Raw genomic sequence first — 27656 nt, 5'->3', positions numbered from 1 at the left:
GAGAACAGGGCTAGTTGCTGATTCAGTCACAGATCTGATAAGAGATCTGTTGCTCTCGCATCAGAGAACAAGTTACCGTCCAAACAATTTAGGACTGCACAATATGGGAAAATAATCTAATCGCAATTTTTGAACCCAATATTATGATTGCGATTTTACTTCCGATTTAGATCAAAACACTAAGAATCATAGAAATAAAATGAGTATTCCAATTCTATGGTTGGTGTTGTTTGTCATGACAACTACTGAAAAAGACAGGTACAGTAGACGTTGTGAAAGGGAAGGAACCCAAAGTGTTGGTCAGAGTTTCCCTGGAGACCCTTATTACATTTGAATATTATAATCATGGCATAAAAATCATTTAAAAACATGTTTAAAAATGCAGCCTCTAACAATATTGCAATTTCGATCCAAATTAGATTCATTGAGCATCCCTAACTCAGAGAGAAACTTGCTTCGCGTTTTTAAACTAAACAAAACAGAGAAATGCCTTCTGAGCTCATACTGATGAATCATGTAAAAAAGTAGGCTTAGAGGAATTCTACTTCAGATAATTAATCATGTAAATTCCTTGAAAACAGCAGTTGTTCATTTCCACCTATAGAATCTAGTTCAAACACAACCTATAAGTAATGAACCATCATGTAATCAATAACACACCTCATTGAGTGAGTAATTATGGAACACTTCTTTGTCCCCTGGCTTTCTGGTGTGAAAGGTGTAAAGTGCACCAGTTTTCGTTGTCTGCTTTAGCTAATGGCAGAGAGTTGTTACCAGGCTCTGATCAGCAGGGGATGTGGAAGATCAATTAGAATATCAATAAGAGGGACGCACTCATTCACCTCCTTATTATATCACACACACTCACAAGACCCTGTGTATTGAGGGCTAGAAGTGTTGTGTGTGGGGGTGGGGTGGATTTAAATTAGGGGTGTTTAGTTTGTTATTACCCAGAATGATAGTAGATATTATAGACTTCCATTGCGCTAACAGTAATTAGCAACTTCCTTCAAACTGCACACAGAGACATAAAAATGGTATCCACAAGTTCATCAGACTGAAAGTAGATAGAGGGCTTCATTGACAAAATCCTAAAGTATCCCTTTAAAGGGGGGTTTAACAGTACATAGAAGTGAGAAACTAAACTCAGGTCATTCTGTAGCAGAGTTTTAAAGTAAAAGACAAGCTTGCTTCCCTTTTCCTGCACAAACTCATGTCACAGCCAGACACATTCATGCTCCATCTGAATAAAAGTGAACTGAGACGTGATTAGAGATGTGAAAACACCTGTGGCAAGCCACTAAACCCGACACACGTTGCTACATACTCATAACTGCTGCGCAAATGGACTGCAGATTCCAAGGTGTTGACTGTGTGATGGACTGGATAATGTGCTGAGGTGCTATGTGGTGGAAGGGATGTAAAACCTTGCTAGTCATTTAGCCACAGTCTGTGTGTGCTTGCGTGTGTGTTGAGCAAACAAATTAGACCAATGTGAAGGCTCGAATTCACCCTCCTGTGTCAATACTAAGGTGTGAAACAGGACATATGCAACTAAGCGTGTGTGTGTGTGTGCGGTGACAGAATTGAGAAAACACAGATGGGTCATTGTTGCTAAACTACATGAGGACTGGCACCATGGTTGAGAATGTGTTCGTCAGGACTGTCTGTTTACAGGTCAAATTGATTGTGTTATACAGACCAACAGGGCTCTGACAGTCTGGCATACATCACTCCACAAGCAGAGTCCACTCCACAAACTGAACCAAGAAGTGGCTAGGATTCACAGCTCCAGGCAAGGAATCAAATGCTAATTAACAGCCCAGGGGGAAAGTCTGACTACATGTTGATTTGGGGGATGATTAGATTACTTGTGAAAAAGGGAGAGCAGTTTACCAGAAGGGAGGATGGTGTGAATGATTATTCAGGTAAGACTGAATAATAATATTTACAAAATGTCTGTTTGCTGGAATATGAACCAGGAAACAGACAGTCTGGAGGAGATAGACTATAAAACACACCACTGCCCCAGTGTACACTTTCAGTGGAGAAAATGAAAACCTGTGTCTGTGAAAAGAGTCTTTATCGTGCAATCATCCAGACACAGGGAAGAGAACATGGTGCATCTCAGTGTTAGTCACTCTGTGTGGGGAGACCTGAGGCTGAGTCACCCCTCTGTCTGGTCCATCACCCAACCATAGCGTTACCCTCTATTCCACCATGGTACCTCCCTGCCAGGAACAAACAGAGCCCTGGGGCTTACAGTTCGGACTGAACTGAACATGCCCTCCACACCAGCAGTACAGGAAAAGGCTAGTGTTTATTAGAGTTCTGGAGAAAACATAACAGCCAACACTTTCCAAGGGGACTAATTCACTCAACAAGTGGTGGAACCATTGCCCCCTGGTGGTGGGAGTTTGGTGCAGGAGTTCAGGTACAACAAATGGCAGATATGGTCTGGAATGAATCTAATATTAGTGGATTATTCCTCCCTATATACATTTGGTCGGTGAGTCCTTATTTGAGCAGGCAGGAAGAGAATAGGCCTACGGGTGTTCATATACTATAATGAATCACGGCTTCAGTGTGATCATATCAAGCCCAGGCACTGCCAGATTGAGTGGGCCAAGAGAAAGAGAAAAACAAAAACAGTTTCGTTTCTGATACACCAACTCCTGTATTGCCCCATTTCTCTCTATTTGGAATTTGCCTCCGTTGTTCTCACTCGATTCTTCCCATTCCACCTATACCTGTTCCCCAATTTCCTGTGGTCTCCATTCCTCCCTCATTCCTCTGTCTTACTGCCAATCAACCTTTAAAAAAGGTATCTTCGGCAGCTATTGGAGGGGAGATGAGGACAGGGCTTCTTATCCAGCAGTGCCCCACTAAAACCATCACAGAACAGCCATTAAACACAATACCAGCGCTAGAATTCACACCAGACAAACATCCACTGGTTACTCAATAGTTTACTTAAGTGAGTTTTTCTCAGTGCACACAACCAGGGCTTCTATGGGTTGCTACCAAACAGTGTGGAGGTAACCAAGAACCACAGGTTTGTCATGACACATTCATAGAGAGCACACACACACACAATCTAGCTAACCCACCAAGCAAACATGCAGAAGAGAAAAAAATGGGTGGTGAAAGAAGCTTGGAAAGTTACAACTTGTGGCTTCAGGTTTTTCAAGGAACCCTGATTCCAGCCAGGACTGGCAATACACAATACAAGTGTGCAGCATTTACAGCAAACACCTTCTAGTCAGCTACTCAACCCCCCTGCCCTGTTTTTATTGTGGCAACATTTTGGCTCTCCGGGCGAGCATGGAGGTCAAACCTGGAGGGTTGAGGGGGGGCAGAGAACTATGGAAGTAGCCTATTGTTCGTAGGTCGTTTACCTGCCTCAACCCCCTCCACCTGGGCCAAAGAGCAAGACAGCATGGAGGGTTGAGGGGGGGGTAGAGAACTATGGAAGTAGCCTATTGTTCGTAGGTTGTTTACCTGCCTCAACCCCCTCCACCTGGGCCAAAGAGCAAGACAGCATGGAGGGTTGAGAGGGGGTAGAGAACTATGGAAGTAGCCTATTGTTCGTATGTTGTTTACCTGCCTCAACCCCCTCCACCTGGGCCAAAGAGCAAGACAGCATGGAGGGTTGAGGGGGGGCAGAGAACTATGGAAGTAGCCTATTGTTCGCAGGTTGTTTACCTGCCTCAACCCCCTCCACCTGGGCCAAAGAGCAAGACAGCATGGAGGGTTGAGGGGGGGCAGAGAACTATGGAAGTAGCCTATTGTTCGTATGTTGTTTACCTGCCTCAACCCCCTCCACCTGGGCCAAAGAGCAAGACAGCATGGAGGGTAGAGAACTATGGAAGTAGCCTATTGTTTGTAGGTTGTTTACCTGCCTCAACCCCCTCCACCTGGGCCAAAGAGCAAGACAGCATGGGGGGGTTGAAGGTGGATTTGGGGAGGTGTGCGGGGGAGGGGATCTGGTCTGGTACAACAAGTTTGCGAACAGGCCGAGACTGAGAATCTGTAGGTAACCGCCCTCCAAATCACGTTCTGCGCATGTGGGGGGGATTTACGCACACATTTTTGTGGTACCCTCCCTGCACATTTCTCACTTTCACTCGGGAATAATAATTCTTCAAGTTTTACCGGTGAAACATCCATGCAGCGTCTGCATGCCAACTATTGGATCTCAATCAGTTTCACGAGGAGATACATTTAACTCTTCTGGAGTTATACAGCGTTGTTCTGAAGTAGCCTACAGTGTGGTTTAGAATTATGGACAGTGGGCAGATTTTAGTGTAGATGGGTTATCAAACTGTAGCATGCCACAATCACCCTGATTGAGGTGGTGTTTGTTTTACAGGAAAACTATAATACACTATAATACTCAGTTATGTAGAATACCATCATGATGTGATCTTGGATGCAGACATTGATTCAGCTTTGATCTAACTTCATTAAACGAGGACCATTCGCCAGAGTAGACTGTTCACCTAGCAGCCGAATGAGTTCATTTGACATTTGAGTCATTTAGCAGACGCTCTTATCCAGAGCGACTTACAGCAGCAATTAGGGTTAAGTGCCTTGATCAAGGACACAACGGCAGATTTTTCTAATCAGATGAATAATAGTACCCTGTTCAATTTGTCACAAACCTCTATGACAGGCCACATTTCTAGTAAACACATACTTTATGACAGAGGAGTGGTTCAGTGAATCATTCCTCTCTCCATTCTTTCCCAACTTCAACTTTATGAAATATCACTTGGCAAGTTTATTGTAATTATTCCGTTCTTCCCCAGCGGAGCCGAATCTTGTTTTGATCGTGTTTAGTTTGAGTCGTTGAGTGGTTTGACCTCAGTTAGTCATACACTACAAGAGCCTTTAACCTTTGCTTTAATCACTGCACTGCAAATGTTTCTCCAAATGTAAAATTTAGAAGTGGCGCCAAACGTAAAATGTCTACGTTTTTTGGACACCAAGAGTTGCTCCTACTGCAGCATCTGCATCTGGGGTTGCACCACTGCTGTCTCTCATTCTGAATGGTTAAGTTAAGAGTTAAGGGCTGGGATTTTTTATTTTATTTCACCTTTATTTAACCAGGTAGGCTAGTTGAGAACAAGTTCTCATTTGCAACTGCGACCTGGCCAAGATAAAGCATAGCAGTGTGAACAGACAACACAGAGTTACACATGGAGTAAACAATTAACAAGTCAATAACACAGTAGAAAAAAGAGAGTCTATATACATTGTGTGCAAAAGGCATGAGGAGGTAGGCGAATAATTACAATTTTGCAGATTAACACTGGAGTGATAAATGATCAGATGGTCATGTACAGGTAGAGATATTGGTGTGCAAAAGAGCAGAAAAGTAAATAAATAAAAACAGTATGGGGATGAGGTAGGTAAAATTGGGTGGGCTATTTACCGATAGACTATGTACAGCTGCAGCGATCGGTTAGCTGCTCAGATAGCAGATGTTTGAAGTTGGTGAGGGAGAGAAGTCTCCAACTTCAGCGATTTTTGCAATTTGTTCCAGTCACAGGCAGCAGAGAACTGGAACGAAAGGCGGCCAAATGAGGTGTTGGCTTTAGGGATGATCAGTGAGATACACCTGCTGGAGCACGTGCTACGGGTGGGTGTTGCCATCGTGACCAGTGAATTGAGATAAGGCGGAGCTTTACCTAGCATGGACTTGTAGATGACCTGGAGCCAGTGGGTATGGCGAACGAATATGTAGCGAGGGCCAGCCGACTAGAGCATACAGGTCGCAGTGGTGGGTGGTATAAGGTGCTTTAGTGACAAAACGGATGGCACTGTGATAAACTGCATCCAGTTTGCTAAGTAGTGTTGGAACAAAAACAACTCAACAAACTTGTTATGGAAGCGCTTCCCCAGTGGGAATCGAATTTTCTGAAATTTCAAGTGCACCACGCATAGTTTATGATAAAAATCTAAATTTCATAAAAATTGACATCCAATATACCAAATTAAAGCTACACTCGTTGTGAATCTATCCACCAAGTCAGATTTGTAAAATGCTTTTCGGGGAAAGCATGAGACGCTATTATCTGTACCATGCAGCCTCACATACTGCAACGTCACAAAAACGACAGATTTTTCGTTAGCGCTCGCAAACGAAAAGGCTGAAATAAAATATAAAACATTCCTTACCTTTGACGAGCTTCATTCTTGGCACTCCTAGATGTCCCATAAGCATCATTTAGGGTCTTTTTTCGATTAAATCGGTCCATATATAGCCTAGATATCGAGCTAGGAATACCTTGGAATTGGAGGAAAAAATTTGCATTTCATAACGTAACGTCATTTTTTAAAATGCCAAAAGTCAACGATAAACTTTCACAAAACACTTCGAAATACTTTTGTAATGCAACTTTAGGTATTAGTACACGTTAATAAGCGATAAAATACCTCAGGAGGCGGTGTGAAATCGTTACCTTGTCCGTGGAGAAAAATATGTTTCGAAACAAAATCTGGGCGGTGCCAGTAGGAAAGTAGTTCCCTTGTTTGGGTTAGACCAAGAATCAATTGCGAAACTAATGACGTAACTCTAGACAGCATGGGGAAGCTGTAGCCAATGAGAACTCGGCTCTATTTAATTCTGTTCTCTGTAAACAATTGCCTGCAGGCGCGGAAGAATATATTTTTACATTTTCAGTGAACAGATTTTCATGCACTATTCGACCGAAACGCACGTTCTGTAAATGGCACAGGCGTGATTTAAACAGTTTTGGAAAGGTCTGACTGTTTCCTAGCCACACACACTAACCAAATGAACGTACTATATTCCTGGCATGAATAGCAGGGCGCTGAAATGTTGCGCAATTTTTTTTTAAAGACTGCGAAAATTCGCATGCTCCATAACAATTAAAAGGTGCAATGTGCATAAATCGCGCCGCCATTTGCTGGTTGCTAAAATTCGAATAGATGGCCTAATTTCAGTGACAAAACAAGCAATTTAGCGTAAACTGAAATTAAACTAACTATTTGAATTTTAGAAACCAGGAAATGGTGGAGCGATTTCTGCATATTTCACCTTTAACCGTATAGTGTAGAGAATCATTGTACCATTTAAACCGCTGTGAAATATATTTTCAATAACTGAAAATATTGTATTTTCATCTGTTTGAAGTTGGTGTACAAAAACGAAGGTAAAAGACACAAAAACAAAACGTAAGAACAGGAAGCATTGAAATAGAGCATATGACAGAACTACTATTTCTTAGATTTGCTTTCAATGAAAATGACAGATCTAGAACTAACAAGGTTAAGGATAGGGTTAAAACAAATACATGTAAAACGACTGTTTAGCACTGGGTGGCTAACGCTCATTCACCATCTCCGTCCACAATGCCCTAGCAGGATTCTGAAGGCATCTCCAGGCGTCCTCGGGACATGGATGGACGTCCAATTTCGAAGTGAATCTGGCTGCTAGATGTCAGTACACAGCATGGTTGTACTGAAGCATGGATGTACCTTGTGTTACAATAACTCTGATTGTGAAGTGGTCATTCTGACAGTTTGACAACTCCTTGTTGACCAATCACCAATAACACAGTGGAAAAATAAGACTTTAATACCACAGAATGACAGACAGGATTTCGTCTGTATCCACACTTCCATTTCACTATAGCCCATCCCGTTATAATACCTTGGGATGGGATCATAATACCAGTCACTGATTTCAGGTGACTGAAATCAGTTCAACCATGAAAGTGTTGGAAGCTCAGGCACGGATCATGGAATGAATGAAGCAACAACAGAGACAAGGCATGGCATAATCTGCACCATGGGGCACTCTGTTCACAACGTTGATGTCAGCAAACCGCTCGCCCCCACACACAACGCCATAGATTGTGGTCTGCGGTTGTGAGGCCGGTTGGACTTACTGCCAAATTATCTAAAATGACATTGGAGTCAGTTTAGGGTAAAGAAATTAACATTCAATTCACTGGCAACAGCTCTGGTGGACATTCCTGCAGTCAGCATGCCAATTGCACACTCCCTCAAAACTTGAGCCATCTGTGGCATTATGTTGTGACACAAAACCTTCAGCACAAGGTGCACCTGTGTAATATCATGCTGTTTAATCAGCTTCTTCATGTGCCACACCTGTCAGGTGGATGGATTATCTTGGCAAAGGAGAAATGTTCACTAACAGGGATGTAAACAAACTTGAGCGCAAAATTTGAGAGAAATGCGCTTTTGTGAGTATGGAACATTTCTGGGATATTTTATTTCAGCTCATTAAACATGGGACCTACACTTTACGTTTATATTTTTGTTCAGTGTCATTTTATGCAATTCTATTCATTTTGCCACAGGGTGGACAGAAATGTTAGCATTTTTTAATATCAGAACCGAGTGAGACTGACTAACAAAATCAATGGGGGCCCCCTGGTCGTAATTCCTCAATGATAACAAGTTTAGATAGCTGACCGCTAATCTAAAAAACGATTAGCCGACATGAGCTAATTGACTGACTATCAGTGATTGACATAAGAGAAACTGCTGATACACAACCACATTTTGAAATTGCACCTTGTGTATTCTAGTATTTTAACTGTAGAAAGTAAGTCGAGACCCCGACAGAGTTCCCTGGTATAGACCAATACATAGACCAGCCTATAAACCACCTCAAAAAACCCCAATGCTACAGGACAATAACAAGTCTTTGTATATAGAGACTACCAGTAAAATGGCTCAAATCTGATTGAGCATAATGATGTAGGGTTGTTTATAAATTGTGACGGGCAAATCTCTTTAATGCACGACTATCAACAGTCTCATCAGACCATCCTCAGCTTTCGAGTCATTTCAGACCCAAGCATTTTACTGAAGAAATATGATCAAAAAAACAAGATTAGGCTCCGCTGGGTAGAAACAGACTAATGTCCTCCATGTAGTCATCAAAAGTAAAATTGTTCACTAGAAATGTGGCCTGTCATAGTGGTTTGTGAGAAATTTAACAGGGTACTATTAATCGTCTGATTACTCAGAAAAGTGCTTGTTATGTTTTGAGTGTGATAATTATAGCTTGTTTGTCCAAACATTAGTTATTAGGTTATTCAATTATTGCATCTGAGCTCCTAGACTGTGCTCCTAGCTCCTAGGTGAACGGAAAGGCTCTGGAGCAACGAACCGCCCTTGCTGTCTGAGCAACGAACCGCCCTTGCTGTCTCTGCCTGGCCGGTTCCCCTCTTTCCACTGGGATTCTCTGCCTCTAACCCTATTTACAGGGGCTGAGTCACTGGCTTACTGGGGCTCTCTCATGCCGTCCCTGGAAGGGTTGCGTCACCTGAGTGGGTTGATTCACTGATGTGGTCATCCTGTCTGGGTTGGCGCCCCCCCTTAGGTTGTGCCGTGGCGGAGATCTTTGTGGGCTATACTCAGCCTTGTCTCATGTTGGTAAGTTGGTGGTTGAAGATATCCCTCTAGTGGTGTGGGGGCTGTGCTTTGGCAAAGTGGGTGGGGTTATATCCTTCCTGTTTGGCCCTGTCCGGGGGTGTCCTCGGATGGGGCCACAGTGTCTCCTGACCCCTCCTGTCTCAGCCTCCAGTATTTATGCTGCAGTAGTTTGTGTCGGGGGGCTAGGGTCAGTTTGTTATATCTGGAGTACTTCTCCTGTCCTATTCGGTGTCCTGTGTGAATCTAAGTGTGCGTTCTCTAATTCTCTCCTTCTCTCTTTCTTTCTCTCTCTCGGAGGACCTGGGCCCTAGGACCATGCCCCAGGACTACCTGACATGATGACTCCTTGCTGTCCCCAGTCCACCTGGCCGTGCTGCTGCTCCAGTTTCAACTGTTCTGCCTTACTATTATTCGACCATGCTGGTCATTTATGAACATTTGAACATCTTGGCCATGTTCTGTTATAATCTCCACCCGGCACAGCCAGAAGAGGACTGGCCACCCCACATAGCCTGGTTCCTCTCTAGGTTTCTTCCTAGGTTTTGGCCTTTCTAGGGAGTTTTTCCTAGCCACCGTGCTTATACACCTGCATTTCTTGCTGTTTGGGGTTTTAGGCTGGGTTTCTGTACAGCACTTTGAGATATCAGCTGATGTACGAAGGGCTATATAAATACATTTGATTTGATTTGCGGCTTTCCTTTACCAAGTGTTCTACTCCGCCAGCCAGCACCTCACCTCACCAGGTGTTCTACTCCGCTAGCCAGCACCTCACCTCACCAGGTGTTCTACTCCGCTAGCCAGCACCTCACCTCACCAGGTGTTCTACTCCGCTAGCCAGCACCTCACCAGGTGTTCTACTCCGCTAGCCAGCACCTCACCTCACCAGGTGTTCTACTCCGCTAGCCAGTACCTCACCTCACCAGGTGTTCTACTCCGCTAGCCAGCACCTCACCTCACCTGGTGTGCGTTTCTTTCGCCTCCAGATTGAGTGTGATAATGAAACCTCTGTGGAAACAGAGAGCATTACCAAAGGGGGATTATTGAGAAAATCATCCCAAGTTGGAATACTGGTGACAGGCCTGAGTATGTGAGTCAAACACCCAGACAACATTATAGACCCATTAGGAGGACGTTTTCCAACCAACGAGCCCTGTTTGTCAATTTACTAGAAATAATCATCTTAGTAACTACAGTAGATTTGGTGATGGAATTCCCCAAACATGAGTTGATGAATGTTGTGGTGGTTGCTATAAACAAACATGGTCCTTATCTGGATGGTTTTCAGTGATATGCTCAAGTATCACAAACAAACAGGACAGGGCTAGACTTTGGATAGGCTATAGACCTAGCTTCTTCAGACCTCAGCCAAAGATATACAGGGGTCAGGAAACTGTCCTCCATGTTGGTACCAAATGATCCATTGCAATAACATTCTAAGTCTGGAATGGAATTTCCCGTACATTCATGAATGTCAGCAACTCTTGGGGACAACAACAGTTTACAGAACTGTGTGCATCACTTTGACAAACAGATCTCGGATCAGTAATGCTGGTTCAGGGCATCTATATTGTGAACTCAGATCAGTGTTATGGACCGATTTATTGTGTGTTTTACCTTGAAGTCAAAGCTGCACAGGCTGACTGCATCAGACTCATCCTTCTCTCTGCACTTCCGCTTCTGGGGACAGATGGAAATTAGATTGTTATTTTTCAAATTTAGACAGATAAACTTACACACACACACACACACACACACACACACTCTCTTTAGACAGATAGCTACACACACTCATGAGTCTCTCCAATTCACACAAAACAACTACATCTAGTCTGGACTCCTGCTGTTCTCTGGTGTTAGAAATAGTTAGACTTGAATAGACAACCACCACCCCTCTGCCCCATTACCCTGTCCTATCCTGGTCTCCTAGGTTTGAGAATAACCCCAGTGAAGTGAAGAACTGCCACTATTGCCCCAGGGACAATGTTCACCCCTGCAGGTTCCATTGGGAACAGGAAAGGGTTAATGAAGCACAAGAGCACTTGAACACCTGGGGAGAAGACCAGCTGGCAGGTGAGATGAGGTCTGGCCCGGAGTTTGTGTGTATGCGACTAGGGTTGTAAAGGCTGGAGGAGCGCTGGAGGAGCGCTGGCGTCGCCTGACTGCCGGGGCTCTTAGGGCGCTGTCATTAGGGCACATTAACCACAGAGGGAGTAGAGGGCCATCACAGGGCATTCAGGAAGTCGAGACGGGACCACGGGTGTGCAGAGTGAGACAGTATGTTGAGGTAGTTGTTTGTTATGAATAGTTTGTTTTGAAGGAGGTAAATGGGCATTTCTTCCTCAAACTTGTCAGCTTTCCACAGTAAAGACAACTCCTTGTGTAACATAAAGACAACTCCTTGTGCAACATAAAGACAACTCCTTGTGTAACATAAAGACAACTCCTTGTGCAACATAAAGACCACTCCTTGTGCAATATAAAGACCACTCCTTGTGCAATATAAAGACCACTCCTTGTGCAATATAAAGACCACTCCTTGTGTAACATAAAGACAACTCCTTGTGCAATATAAAGACCACTCCTTGTGCAATATAAAGACCACTCCTTGTGCAATATAAAGACCACTCCTTGTGCAATATAAAGACAACTCCTTGTGCAATATAAAGACAACTCCTTGTGCAATATAAAGACAACTCCTTGTGCAATATAAAGACAACTCCTTGTGCAATATAAAGACAACTCCTTGTGCAATATAAAGACAACTCCTTGTGCAATATAAAGACAACTCCTTGTGCAATATAAAGACAACTCCTTGTGCAATATTAAGAGAACTCCTTGTGCAATATCTGATCATACATAGAAAATGTGAATTTGCATGGTTCATAAATTACAAGAGGACACAAGGGGCCTCCATATGCAATGCCCCAGATGAGAGAACAAGGCTAGATGATTAGCTAGCCTACTAAGGGGAGTGAACAGTGCTTTGGCTAACAGAAAGTTACGCAATACTACAGTACAGCTCCTTATCAAGAGATTCTCATTTAATGCTACAGCTGTTGAATACAGTAGTTCCACACTCAGTCAGTTTTTTTAAAGGTAGGCTAATTGAGGCAGCTAGGACCTTTTCTGAAGCTAATGAGGGAAGTGGGATCAATCAATTAAACTCTTGTTTATAGTAGAGCTGACGGTAAAAGGAGAGGCTGAAACTGGCAATCTGATCAAAAGGCTACAGTGTAGCCATTCATCAACTAGCTATAAAAAAAGGCTCATTAGCCAATAGCTTTAGACTAGTGTCTTTAATCAGCTAGTGACTGAACGACTAATCATTAAGCTGATCCCCATTCAAAAAGGAATTCAAGTGATTGATCAGAGAAAATAACAAGACATTAAAGAGTTTATCATCAGAGGGCTTAACTGCATAGGGCTAGGCTAGCTGTTAAATAACGATGTGTTTCTGGTCCGTTTTTGATGAAATCATCAAAAGGGTGTGCCAGGTTAGATGGAATGTTTACACTGGACTAGAGGCATAATGTAGAAGCTCCTCAGTTCATGAACCTAACAAACTACTGCCTATGCAATGCAAGTCTGGGCTAGAGGGGTCTCCTCTTCAGAGCCTCCCCCAGACAACAAGGCTTGTGTGAGGGCAGAGTCTCTGTTGACTGCTGCTGCTGCCCATGCAAATGATACAATTTTACATTACCATAACATTATGGGCTAGGCTAAACTAACCTTTTAAACAAGCCCAGCTTAGGCCTGAGAAAAAAGGGCATTAACGTCAGGTGGGATTAGATAAAGAACTTGGTGATATTTGTTAAGTATGTTCTGCTTGATAGAATGATAGGTGAGAAACATTGATTGCACAGAGAGAGGGAAACAGTGAGAGAAGGAGGGAGTGGTAGAGGGAGGATGGGGAGAGGTGTAGAAAGGGCAGAGTGGGGGTTGGGAGTGAGGCAACAGTGGAGTTCTCTCACAAGTAACACTGGCCTATTATTGTGCTGGCCTGTTTGTGTGTGTCACGTGAAAATGGCACAATAAAACCATGACCTGGTCAGCTGCCAGAATACACAACCTGGCTGGCCCTGTAATTCATTCATGTAATTACCGGCACAAAACAAAGTATGAGGTAGGTAGGCATAGAAAAAGGTGGCGGCAGTGGGGTCGACACTGTGTTAAATAATGCCATGGACTCTCAAGAGATTCTAGAATAGAGACTATGATAATCAGTGGTCATACTTAGTACCCCACGTCAGTCTTTTGGTATGTGCTGGGCAGGTTTATGTTGATATCATTGAATTAGGGTGCTTGATCTTACACACAGGGACACACACACATAGGCACATCAAAATCCAATCTCAATTCCTAGGCACATAGACACACACACACCTGTTTGAAGTGGGAACGTTTGCATGGAAAGCGATGCTGACTGACATTCTGTCTGTCTGAACACGTCGCTGGGAGAGACAGAAAAGCTGCCATCTCCCCTACTAATTACCTGCCTACATTCACACAACAGCAGTTGGGCTTTGCACAGAACTGGAAACCTAAAGGACATTCTCAACATTACAGAACTGCCCTGAGGCCTTGCTAATGTAGTCTGAGATAATATGAAACACTACAGCCCCCCCCCCTACCTAAACTGTACTATGCCTGCCCCAGCCTCCAGAAAGTCCCCTACATTCCCACATCAAAGCACAGGATCCTCCTGACCTTATTCAAGTTTCAAGGTAGAGATAAGAGGGGATGGGAGACAAAGGAGAAGAAAGGAGCCCACCGTTTGTCTACATTTCTCTCTCTTTGGGTAGATTTATAAAAGTTGAGATAATAGTGGAGTCATGGGGGGTGGGGGGGGGCCTAGGCAACACGCGCTATATGCTTTTAGTGGTTGAGGTAAGCATGCCAGTTAAAGTAAATTAGTGGAATCAAAGGCAACGTTTGGCACGAGATGAAGAGCCGCTGGCCTCCTCTCCTCTACCCCTCCCTCGTCCCTTCTTTTCATCTCCTCCTGTCCCCGGCTCAGATGAGTGATAGATAGGGTTTCAGCTGGGGTTCACTCATAAACCCTGGAATGCTCCAGGCCTTGTCGTTCCGTTCCTTTCTCTAATCTCTCCTCTCAACTCTGTTTCCAATCACTGATCACATTGAGGTCTAGGTTTTACTGTAAACAGTAGGCCGGCCAATCTGAGAGGAACAGGAGCTATGTTGATTCCATTATGTTGAAGGGGAAATAGAAACAGGAAGATTTGTCTTTGTTTGTTCACTGTTGGGTCACTGGGTAGTGTGGGGAGTCTGTCCTGTGCCTGGCATCAGTTGTGAGGGAGTCATGCAATTAAAACGCTCCTGAATGGAGGATCAGATGGACCTGCAGAATGCTTACGTCACCTCTCACTCAGAGGTGATTGCGAGTTGCATGAGCGATTCGAGGTTTAGTTTGAGTGCCTTTATTTTGGGGATCAAGGCTATCATGAACAGTGCAGTAATGTGTATTTTTTAAACTAGGCAAGTTAGTGAAGAACAAATTCTTATTCATAATGACAGCCTACATCGGCCAAACCTGGACGTCGCTGTGCCAATTGTGCACCGCCCTATGGGACTCCAATCATGGCCGGATGTGATACAGCCTGGATTCCAACCAGGGAATAAACTGGTGACTCCTCTTGCACTGAGATGCAGTGCCTTAGACCGCTGTGCCACTCAGGAGCCTGAGTGACACCATCATCCACTATGGAGTAATGGGTGAAGACTGGGTTACAATAGACTATGTTCTGAATACCAATACACAGGTGATGCCGGATGCATCCAAGATGCAGTCCAAACCTCCCCTCAAAACCTTAAGACCAAAGTGATTCAGTCATTTGTCATTATCGCTTACTAATAAAAGGACTTTTTCCTAAACCTAAGTGCACGGGAGTCAGTATCTGTGGTCCAAGTCAGAGGAACTTTACAGCTTTGAGAATGAACAGGTCCATTTTCTTCCGTGTCGGTTTAAAAACACCAAGGCCAGATTTGAAGCCAAAACAGATAGTTTTACACAAACAGGCCGGATAGCCATAATCGTCCCAAACAATGCCAGGATAAAATGTGGAGGATAGTGGAATGAGCCACGGTTCTGTGAGGGAACAGGGAAACACAAAAACAAGAGCTGGATGGAGGCTGTACTCACCAGACTGAAGTCCCATTGAGGTCCAGGGGTGAGGAAGGTGAAGGAGCTCCCTCTTCTCAGTCCAGGCCTACAAGATGAAGATGTAAAAAGAGCAGGAAATGATTGTTTGTTCAACTAGTACAATATGAATAACACCATACCCTACACCCTAATTCAAAAAGGTGACACTACTAAGACCTTTACATCTCAGCGCACGAGATGACATAACACCACCACAACGCCAGCAGGTAACAACCACACAATACAATGCTGCATGCAAGAACGCAAGCTCACGCCTGCCTTGTGAACGCGCAATCATGGTAGTGCAGGAAGTGCCTCAAACACAATAACTACTTCAGTCATTCAGTGCCTTCCCCAAAGACCCATGCTCAGGTGCCACTGTATACATCTGTGGCACACGGTGCATGGGCTCTGGTACATACCACAGCCCGCTGTAGCCATAGCGATGTCCCCTTCGCTGCATCCTCAGACAGCCAGCTAGGATAGACACCCAGCAGAGTAGATCCAGTCAGAGAACTGTCCTTCACCCCTCACTCTCTGTGCAGCACCCACAGGGTTACCAGGTCTCCAAGATGTCCTCACAATACTCATGGACCTCATGGAACCCCTCGAATACAATACTCACCCTTATCAGGTTACCATCAATGATTAAACTTCTGATTATATTTAATCATTGATAACCTGATGAGGGCGAGATCTGTACAAGGGATTTTTGAGGGATTACGTCAGTCTGGCCATTAGAGTGGGCTGGTTTAGGTCAGATCAGGACAAGTTGAGAGCTCTTAGACAAAGCGGAATCTATTCCCTCTGTCTGACTAGACGATTACCCTTCAGACAGGCACCCTGTCAGCACACCTAAAAACCTCTCAGTCTTTTGAGACAGAAGTATTGGATTTCTATTATTGCCCTGTCAAACACTGATAACAACCCACATGAGTGACGATGAAGCCAAATTGGACGGCTTTCAAAAAGACCAGTTTCCACATTGTTTGGGTTTGAGTTCATGTCAAGGTGTTACTTAGATGAACACTCATATCTTCTGAAACCATCAACAATATGTTCAGATCATATCTGAAAACAGATTGGTTATAATGGTCTTTATATATTGAGAAACCTCAAAGGAAATTAAACCTCTACAATCCTAACATTCTTTCCTTGATTCCTTTGAACCACTTGTCTCTAGCATGTGTTCCTCTTGTACTGCTGTTACTGGGCCAAGTCATTCCGTTGGCCTGCCTGCCTCGTTGCTACAGGTGGCATTGTGCACAGTGACACAGCACTTGTCTATAGTGAAGGGCAGACTGCACTGACCGCAGCTGTGGTGCCACTCTACAGCTTCCTATGTGGTCTGCACTCAGAAATCGGTACTGAACGACTAGTAGTGGAGGCCTGGCGGACCTTGGAGGAATTCCCTAAGAGTGAGTGTGTGAGTGAGTGAAAGAGAGCCCAGGTGCGAGAGAAAGAGAGCCGGGGTGCGGGAGAAAGAGAGCCCGGGTGCGAGAGAAAGAGAGCCCGGGTGCGAGAGAAAGAGAGCCCGGGTGCGAGAGAAAGAGAGCCCGGGTGCGAGAGAAAGAGAGCCGGGGTGCGAGAGAAAGAGAGCCGGGGTGCGAGAGAAAGAGAGCCGGGGTGCGAGAGAAAGAGAGCCGGGGTGCGAGAGAAAGAGAGCACGAGTGAGAGCACAAGTGCGAGAGAAAGAGAACGAGAGCACGAGTGTGAGAGCACGAGTGTCAGAGCACGAGTGTGAGAGCATGAGTGTGAGAGAACGCATGAGAGAACGAAGAACATAGGGAGTTCAGACAAGTCAAACAGGAAGACAAATATAGGACTAAAAGGTGGAAAGTAGATTGTAGGGAATAAGGCCAAGGATAAAGAGAGTGATGGGAGAATCAACAAGGAAAAAGAGAAAAAAAAGCTTAGACTATGTACAGACTCAGTGAGCATAGCTTTGCTATTGAGAGAGGCCGCCGTAGGCAGACCTGGCTCTCAAGAGAAGACAGGCTATCTGCACACTGCCCACAAAATGAGGTGGAAACTGAGCTGCACTTCCTAACCTCCTGCCAAATGTATGACCATAGAGACACGTATTTTCCCCCAAATTACACAGACCCACAAAGAATTTTAAAAAACAAATCCAATTTTGATAAACTCCCATATCTATTGGGTGAAATACCACAGTGTGCCATCACAGCAGCAAGATTTGTGACCTGCTGCCACACGGGCAAGCAGTGAACAGAAACACCATTGTAAATACAACCCATATTTATGTTTATTTATTTTCCCTTTTGTACTTGAACTATTTGCACATTGTAACACTGTATATAGACAGAATATGACATCTGAAATGTCTCTATTGCTTTGGATATTCTATGAGTGTAACTTTATTATTTGTTTATTTTACTTGTATTTATTATCTATTTCACTTGCTTTGGCAATGTAAACATATGTTTAACATGCCAATAAATCCCTTTGAATTGAGCGAGAGAGAGAGACCTGGGCAGAAGAGAGAGTTGTGTCTGTGTGGCACTGGGAGATGTGAAAGGTCACTACAGGTGGTCAACAGACACCACACCCCTCCGCCATCTTACCCCTTTACATCACGAGGACTGTGGTCAGTGACACTCATGGTAGAGACCATACAGCCATTATGAGCGAGAGACCTACGCACAAGCAGTGCTGCTCCTGCATGAGTCAGAACCACAGCCTGAACGGGATGATCGGTTTGACTCAGTATTCAACTGAACGCACCATAAGGTGGGAAAAAGAAGGGAGAGTTTAGTTACTGGATCTGCTGTGGCCTGGAGGTGAGGAGGATGGTTATGACGACTGTCAAGAACGCCCCTAGGGTGTGTATTAATGTGTACATTATTCAAAATGACATTACCTCAGACAATGAGCCATGATGTGAAACAAATCTGAAGAGACACCAGTAATAAGTACCCTGATAGGTCTATCAACAGTATGCTATCAGAAACGTCTCTGTTCAGTGAGACATTCCTGTCCAATAGACATCCCAGTGACATCTGGCAGCCAATGAGCTCATAAAGTGAGGTGATGCTTTGTGTTATTCTATGTTCTGGGAACCGGTGTGTTCTGTAGACAGCAGGAACACTGAGGTATGCGAGGTGATGAATGAAAGCTATGCTGCTACGCTGTGACGACCTGGGTGGTTCTCTGGTGTCTGCCTGGTGGTGGTGTCTGAGGAATGCAATGGAGCTTCACAGGAACACTAGATACTCACAGTAGCTCCTTCAGGAGAAGCCAAGGGACACCCAGAGCAGGGCTATTTCTCAGACAGTGGTCAAAACATGCAGGGAATGAGGCTGGAGCCCAACACAGGTGTGTGTGTACAACAACACACATATCACCAGCAGTCCTGTCTCTCATTCTCCCCCTGGCTCATCATTCTAAACAAACACAGTAAAAAGGTACATTATGTAATAATGCAGAAAATAATTCCACCCAGAGACTGGGAAAGGTGTTTGCTAACAGGATTTAGGCCTAATCATGATGTTTTGGAAGGTTCTTCCTCTCTGATGCACACGTTGTTCAGCAAATGACATCAACGTTGTATCATCCTAGAGTGGTTAGGCCAGCATTGCTTTTACTCACATTTCTGACCCACACACACCAGATAACAGTCACACCTGACCTTAGCCTAAATCAATTATTTCAGATTCTGTAATGTTGATGGGATGTAATGTTGTTTAGAGGGCCACAACCGGACGTTGCTGGGACAATTGAGCGCCGCCCTATGGGACTCCCAATCATGGCCGGTTGTGATACAGCCTGGATTCGAACCTGGGTGTCTGTAGTGATGCCTCAAGCTCTGAGATGCAGTGCCTTAGGCCACTGAGCCACTCGGGAACCTGGGTCATTCAAATGAAAAAGAACCCATCCCAATTACAAAACAAATGATTATTTCAGACACAATTTCCTTTTATCTGACCTTATGTGTGGACCGGATGTTTAAGGATGCTGACCTGTTAAAAAACAGAGATAGCAATGTGGTGCACCTGACAGACTTCATCATAAAAACCCCTCCGAGTGCCTGACTGTGCATGCCTGAAGGTCATTTACACTGAAATCTTTACCTGGGGCAAGAGAGTTTTTCCAGGTGAGAAATACTGGAAGAGTGGAGGCCAGGAGAGCGGGAGGTGGGGTGGTTGGAATCAGTTTTACATAACCTAACAAACAAAGGCAGGGCCTACTATGATGCCTTTCCACTGACTCACAGCACATACAGCTCTCTCACACTGGCACAGTGAAAGTGGCCTTTGCCCCAAAGCTGACTGCTAAGACCAAGTGAATACGAAGTGACATCAATCACGTATGCATAAAAAGGCCCCACACACCAGCACAATGTCTGATATCAGCTTTCTAAACAGCTCATCGTGGGTTGGAAACGTGACATTGGATACATTACATTGATACACCTGAATGCTATTGTTAAAGGGTCTAAAAACTATAGATGTTTTACAATCTAGGTTTGTAGGACATTATAGAGTTAGTTGTTTATTTTTCTAGAACATTACTGACCATTCTGCTCCCACAACACCTGTCCATTGTAAAAGGGGACAAAGGTCGGTCCCTGGGGCTTGTGATTGGACGTCACGGGCAGGGGTATGATTCTTACTCAGAGGTAGACCTATCTCTTACACACTTCTGTGGGTGAATAACACCTGAATAGGCTGGAAGCAAGTCAGAAAATGTTGACATAATTGAGGCTGAAGGACAGCGAATAACGATCGAGACAGGAGCACGCGGCTCAATAATCACAAAGGTAACATGCAATCAAACACCTTTTACCTAGTAGTCCAAAGTCCACTGAGCAACACTCTCCTTGTTTTCCTGCAGGGTTGGCTATTGGGGTCATATTTATAGTCACAGTTTTCCATGTTTTCCCAACAGTGGGCAGGGGCCTTTTGGCACAAAGGATGGAAAGCCTACCAGTGTGCCACATGCCAACATCAAATTTCTCAGTACTGATTACCCCAAAATAAATGTGACTTTTGGCTCTCTGTCTGCTGTCTGTCTAAAACTGAAATAATAAGTTTGATTTAAAGGCCTGGGGAAATTCATGAAGACTATGTGTCATAAATTGTATACTCAAACAGGAAAGACTAAAAAAGTAGAAACAAATCAAGTATTTTCTTCCTTACAAGTAGAGGTTGGAGTCACACGGGAACACTATCTTTATGAGACTTTGAACAAGAAGTGCCAAGTCCTTTCATGAGACATATGCTGTTCTGTAGGCCAGAGAGATATGCAGAATTCAGCAAAAATATTGGAGTACAACGTAAAACACCAAATAATGCATGCAGAGCAGAATTAGGTGGATACCCGCTAATTATAAAAATCCAGAAAAGAGACGTTCAATTCGACAACCACCTAAATGGAAATCGATTCCCTAACCATACGTAACAAAGCCATCACCTACAGAGAAATGAACCTATAGATGAGTCCCAGGGCTCTGTTCACAAACAAACAGAACGCACAAAGCAACACAATTAGACCCAACCAAAACACGAGAAAACATAACAATAATTAGTTGACATATTGGAAACTATTAACAAAAAAACTGAGCAAACTAGATGCTATTTGACCCTAAACAGAGAGTACACAGAGGCAGAATACCTGACCACTGTGACTGACCCAAAACAAGGAAGGTTGACAGGCAGACCTGGCTCCCAAGAAAAGACAGGCTACCGTATGCAGACCTGGCTCCCAAGAAAAGACAGGCCACCGTAGGCAGACCTGGCTACCAAGAAAAGACAGGCCGCCGTAGGCAGACCTGGCTCCCAAGAAAAGACAGGCTGCCGTAGGCAGACCTGGCTCCCAAGAAAAGACAGGCTACCGTAGGCAGACCTGGCTCCCAAGAAAAGACAGGCTACCGTAGGCAGACCTGGCTCCCAAGAAAAGACAGGCCACCGTAGGCAGACCTGGCTCCCAAGAAAAGACAGGCCACCGTAGGCAGACCTGGCTCCCAAGAAAAGACAGGCCACCGTAGGCAGACCTGGCTCCCAAGAAAAGACAGGCTACCGTAGGCAGACCTGGCTCCCAAGAAAAGACAGGCTACCGTAGGCAGACCTGGCTCCCAAGAAAAGACAGGCCGCCGCAGGCAGACCTGGCTCCCAAGAAAAGACAGGCCACCGTAGGCAGACCTGGCTCCCAAGAAAAGACAGGCCGCCGCAGGCAGACCTGGCTCCCAAGAAAAGACAGGCCACCGTAGGCAGACCTGGCTCCCAAGAAAAGACAGGCCGCCGCCGGCAGACCTGGCTCCCAAGAAAAGACAGGCCACCGTAGGCAGACCTGGCTCCCAAGAAAAGACAGGCCACCGTAGGCAGACCTGGCTCCCAAGAAAAGACAGGCTACCGTAGGCAGACCTGGCTCCCAAGAAAAGACAGGCTATGTGTACACTGTCCAAGAAAATTAAGTGGAAACTGAGCTGCACCCCCTAACCTCCTGCCAAATGTATGACCATTTAGAGACATATATTTCCCTCAGATTACACAGACCCACAAAGAATTTGAAAACAAATCCACTTTTGATAAACTCCCATATCTATTGGGTGAAATACCAGTGTGCCATCACAGCAGTAAGATGACCTGTTGCCACAAGAATAGGGCAACCAGTGAAGAACAAACACCATTGTAAATACAACCCATATTTATGTTGATTTTCCCTTCTGTACTTTAATTTTTTGTCCATCATTACAACACTGTATATAGCCATACTATGACATTTGAAATGTCTCTATTCAGTCAGAATTTGAGGGTAATGTTTACTGTTTATTATCCATTTCACTTGCTTTGGCAATGTAAATATATGTTTCCCTTGCGAATAAAGCCCTTTGAATTGAATTGATAGGAAGTCTAAACGGTATACTTGGCACGTCCCAACTCTGACAAAAACTGTCAGACTGGCTTCTATCCCCAGACCATCAGGCTGCTCGATAGTCACTAGGCAGCTCCTGCTCCCCCCCCGGACATTTATCATTGCTACAGTGTAAGGGGCAGCAGGTAGCCTAGTAGTTAGAGCGTTGGGCGAGCAACCGAAAGGTTGCAAGATCGAAACCCGAGCTGACAAGGTACAAATTTGTAGTTCTGCCCCTGAACCCACTGTTCCTAGGCCATCATTGAAAATAATAATTTGTTCTTAACTGTAAAGGTTACATTTAAATAAAAAAATTATGTAAAGTATATCGTATTATTTTTTATATTCCTGTTTCATTCACTCTTACCCTGCCCCCACAGTTGTAAATGTGGTTATATTATTATCATCTTTATTTTGTCTCACTCAATTGTTTTTAAATTACCTGCACTGTTGGAGCACGGCGCATAAGATTTTCCCTGTACCCGGAAATTACATCTGCGTCCCTACACATGTGACTAACAAACTATTTATCTATCATCCAAACACCAACACCAACTGTTATTCGTGGTTACTTGATTAATTTGTTGGCATTTACTGCCACCTTGTGGTCAACTAGTGTGTATTACAGTATTGCAGCATACTGTCCAGTAGTACACAATTATTTGCAGTACTTGCTATCTGTAGCCGACTGTCTGTTTATAAGTTTACAATTACGGCATGTTGCTGACGCAAAAGGATAATTAGGTCCTGACGGGAACATGCAAAAGTAACCAGCTAAAATAGTTTTCCAAGGACTTGGAATATGCAACCAGCACTACCTTCTAGCTGCAATATAAATGTGTTTTCTTGTTTAATTAAGGATCGGCTTTCCGTTAACGGGACAGTTAGAAATCATGCAGTGCGTTATATCAAGAAAACACTTTTTTCAATGCAATAGGTTGGCTAATTTCACCTCTGAAGGTGAAATGTGTGCTTAGAGCAAGATTTCAGAATGTATCATCCAAAGGGTCCCAGAGATTTACATTTACATTTACATTTAAGTCATTTAGCAGACGCTCTTATCCAGAGCGACTTACAAATTGGGCAGAGATAACATGAAGTGCTGTTTTGTTAGATACAATTTTTCATATCCTAAAAAGGTCCATATAGCACGCACAATCGATTTTGTATTTTCACTCGTTCAATTTGCAAAGAAAGGAATCTGTGAAAATCTCACCCTGAACGTTGTTTGAACGAGTCAAATCATGTTCGTATCTATTCCTCAGAGATCCTAGAAGGTAACAAGACTTCATTAGGGGTGTAGTATATCTTATAGGACACCATATTTGGTCAGAGAGTGACGCCTTCATGGCACGCCGATGATGCGGGTGGCCATCACTTGAACGACTGTATCTTTGTCAAATAAGCCCCAATCCGGGTTTAACAAAGCTAGCTAGATAGCCAATGGGAGATAGGACCATAAATCCAGAGGATTCCAGACTTTGATGACAGAATTTGCCCACGAAGGACCGCCGCGCCACCTTCTTGTTCAAGTGAGCAAGGCACAACAAGGCGAGTCCAAAAATGTATTGTATGCTGCTGCATAAATGATGTAATATGCCAGGGAGATATGTATACTGTAGCTAAGAATGTAATACTAATATATATTGTGTAGTAAGCTGTTGGTAGCCTGTGTTCTTCACCCTATTAATTTGGTCTCCTTTCCCCCCATAACTTAGCCTACTGTTCTGACTTGGTGGTGCACATGTAGCCTATAGCCTGTTTTAGAAAAATGTCATCATTGAATATTGTAAGCGCTTTCATTGTCTGCTTATATGCCCCCTTTATTTATTCTACAGTTCTGACTTGCTGTACAGGGAGAATACTGTAAGAACGACCTGTTCTGAATTCTGTTGCTGTACATTTCAAAAGTGCTGAACAAATAGTTATATTGACGATGTCCGTCCTAGCTCATTAATGTCTTAATCGAAATTACAGATTGCCTCTTATCCACATTTGTTTAACCAAGTCAGCCATATTAGCGGTCTTTTTTTTGTTAAAGGCAGTAAATGAGGCTGAATGACCTGTTTCGCTGCCAGACAAGTCGTAGTTGATATTCAGGTGTTGGGACTGCTGGTGGGACTCCGCTGCTGGGACAGCTTTATGTAGGCCCTAACAGTTTGTGGGCACCATTTGGATGTATTGTTTAGTGTTGTGGCTTTGCTGGCATGCAAATAAAACATTTTTTGTTGAGGTTGCCCCACCATGGAGAACAAGAGCACCTCCTCCCAGCTGCCCACTGCACTGAGGCTAGGTAACACGGTCACCAACGATAAATCCATGATAATCAAAAACTTCAACAAGCATTTCTCAACGGCTGGCCATGCCTTCCTTCTGGCTACTCCTCCCCCCCTGCGCGCAGCTACTCGCCCAAGCCTCCCCAGCTTCTCCTTTACCCAAATCCAGACAGCAGATGTTCTGAAAGAGCTGCAAAACCTGGACCTGTACAAATCAGCTGGGCTTGACAATCTGGACCCTCTATTTTTGAAACTATCGGCCGCCATTGTCGCAACCCCTATTACCAGCCTGTTCAACCTCTCTTTCATATCGTCTGAGAACCCCAAGGACTGGAAAGCTGCCGCGGTCATCCCCCTCTTCAAAGGGGGAGACACCCTGGACCCAAACTGTTACAGACCTATATCTATCCTGCCCTGCTTAAGGTCCTCGAAAGCCAAGTCAACAAACAGTTCACTGACCATCTCGAATCCCACCGTACCTTCTCCGCTGTGCAATCTGGTTTCCGAGCCGGTCACGGGTGCAACTCAGCCACGCTAAAGGTACTAAACGATATCATAAACGCCATCGAAAAAAGACAGTACTGTGCAGCCGTCTTCATCGACCTGGCCAAGGCTTTCAACTCTGTCAATCACCATATTCTTATCGGCAGACTCAGTAGCCTCGGTTTTTCTAATGACTGCCTTGCCTGGTTCTCCAACTACTTTGCAGACAGAGTTCAGTGTGTCAAATTGGAGGGCATGTTGTCCGGTCCTCTGGCAGTCTCTATGGGGGTGCCACAGGGTTCAATTCTCGGGCCGACTCTTTTCTCTGTATATATCAATGATGTTGCTCTTGCTGCGGGCGATTCCCTGATCCACCTCTACGCAGACGACACCATTCTGTATACTTCTGGCCCTTCCTTGGACACTGTGCTATGTAACCTCCAAACGAGCTTCAATGCCATACAACACTCCTTCCGTCGCCTCCAACTGCTCTTAAACGCTAGTAAAACCAAATGCATGCTCTTCAACCATTCGCTGCCTGCACCCGCAAGCCCGACTAGCATCACCACCCTGGATGGTTCCGACCTAGAATATGTGGACATCTATAATTACCTAGGTGTCTGGCTAGACTGTAAACTCTCCTTCCAGATTCATATCAAACATCTCCAATCAAAAATCAAATCTAGAATCGGCTTTCTATTTCGCAACAAAGCCTACTTCAATCACGCCGCCAAACTTACCCTCGTAAAACTGACTATCCTACCGATCCTCGACTTCGGCGATGTCATCTACAAAATGGCTTCCAATACTCTACTCAGCAAACTGGATGCAGTTTATCACAGTGCAATCCGCTTTGTTACTAAAGCCCCTTATACCACCCACCACTGCGACCTGTATGCTCTAGTCGGCTGGCCCTCGCTACATATTCGTCGCCAGACCCACTGGCTCCAGGTCATCTACAAGTCCATGCTAGGTAAAGCTCCGCCTTAGCTCAGTTCACTGGTCACGATGGCAACACCCACCCGTAGCACGAGCTCCAGCAGGTGTATATCACTGATCATCCCTAAAGCCAACACCTCATTTGGCCGCATTTCCTTCCAGTTCTCTGCTGCCTGTGACTGGAACGAATTGCAAATTATTATTATTTTTTTTTTAAATCGCTGAAGTTGGAGACTTTTATCTCCCTCACCAACTTTAAACATCTGCTATCTGAGCAGCTAACCGATTGCTGCAGCTGTACATAGTACACCCAATCCCCATACTGTTTTTATTTATTTACTTTTCTGCTCTTTTGCACACCAATATCTCTACCTGCACATGACCATCTGATAATTTATCACTCGTGTTAATCTGCTAAATTCTAATTATTCGCCTACCTCCTCATGCCTTTTGCACACAATGTATGTAGACTCTTTTTTTTCTACTGTGTTATTGACTTGTTTATTGTTTACTCCATGTGTAACTCTGTGTTGTCTGTTCACACTGCTATGCTTTATCTTGGCCAGGTCGCAGTTGTAAATGAGAACTTGTTCTCAACTAGCCTACCTGGTTAAATATTTATTTTTTTAAATGCTAAAATCGCCACTGGTTACCACCCGCCAGCATGGCATTGCTTATTAATCAGAAACAGCTGCAAAGTTACTCCTCTTCATGATAGATGCGCCAAACAGCCTTTTGTGCTCTTCGGTGGGAAAAAAATACCATAATCCATTGTATAATTTGTCAATTTATTCATATATAAATAAATCTCAATTGTATAAAATTGTATAATTACGTGATTTGACAGCATTCCGCTAACCCGCTCCAAGATTAATGGTTGACCATTCATCACACTCGCCCTGCTTTGATAAGTGTAACGTTATCGATAATGAAAAGACACCCGTGAAAGAAAATTCAAGGAATTTATAGTAACATGTAATTTGCGGCGTGCATGATCTCATGAGCAAAGTCATCAAGCCTATAATTTCACTTCCCTTGTGAGAACCATGAGGTAAACTGGGGTGTAACAATGACAACTTACTCGAATTGTAACGTCAGCCAGGGTCATGCTAGCCATCGAAACAGACATTCAACTGACGTAACTAATATGATTAGCTATCTAAATAATGTTAGCTATAGTCTGTTGGTAATACGTTGTTAACGCCATATAAATAGTTTACACTTATAATCGTTTCATCCCCTGCACTCAATAGTTAAGGCCGCTTTTGTCTCACCTTGATTTGCTATTGTTATTTCTCTCGGGGGATGATGTTTGGTGAACATCCTCTTCTGTTTGCCTTTGGTCTGTCATTCTGCTTCTCTGGTATCGAAATTTGAACCTGTGCTTCACCGGTTTCCTCCATTTGAAAGGCAGAACCAGAAATCAATGTTAAAGGTGAGAATAATAGATAACTATTTATGAAAAAAATAATAACAGTAGACGGATG

General features: G+C 44.1%; 1 pseudogene; it reads right to left on the bottom strand.

Moving 5' to 3' along the window:
* Positions 1-27656, bottom strand: part of LOC115107027 (neuroepithelial cell-transforming gene 1 protein-like) — a 36495-nt pseudogene extending 8839 nt beyond the window's left edge.

This window comes from Oncorhynchus nerka, linkage group LG23 (genome assembly GCF_034236695.1).
Source record: "Oncorhynchus nerka isolate Pitt River linkage group LG23, Oner_Uvic_2.0, whole genome shotgun sequence".
Taxonomy (NCBI): domain Eukaryota; kingdom Metazoa; phylum Chordata; class Actinopteri; order Salmoniformes; family Salmonidae; genus Oncorhynchus; species Oncorhynchus nerka.
Note: the sequence above shows the minus strand (reverse complement) of the source record. Positions and strands in the feature narration are given on the sequence as shown.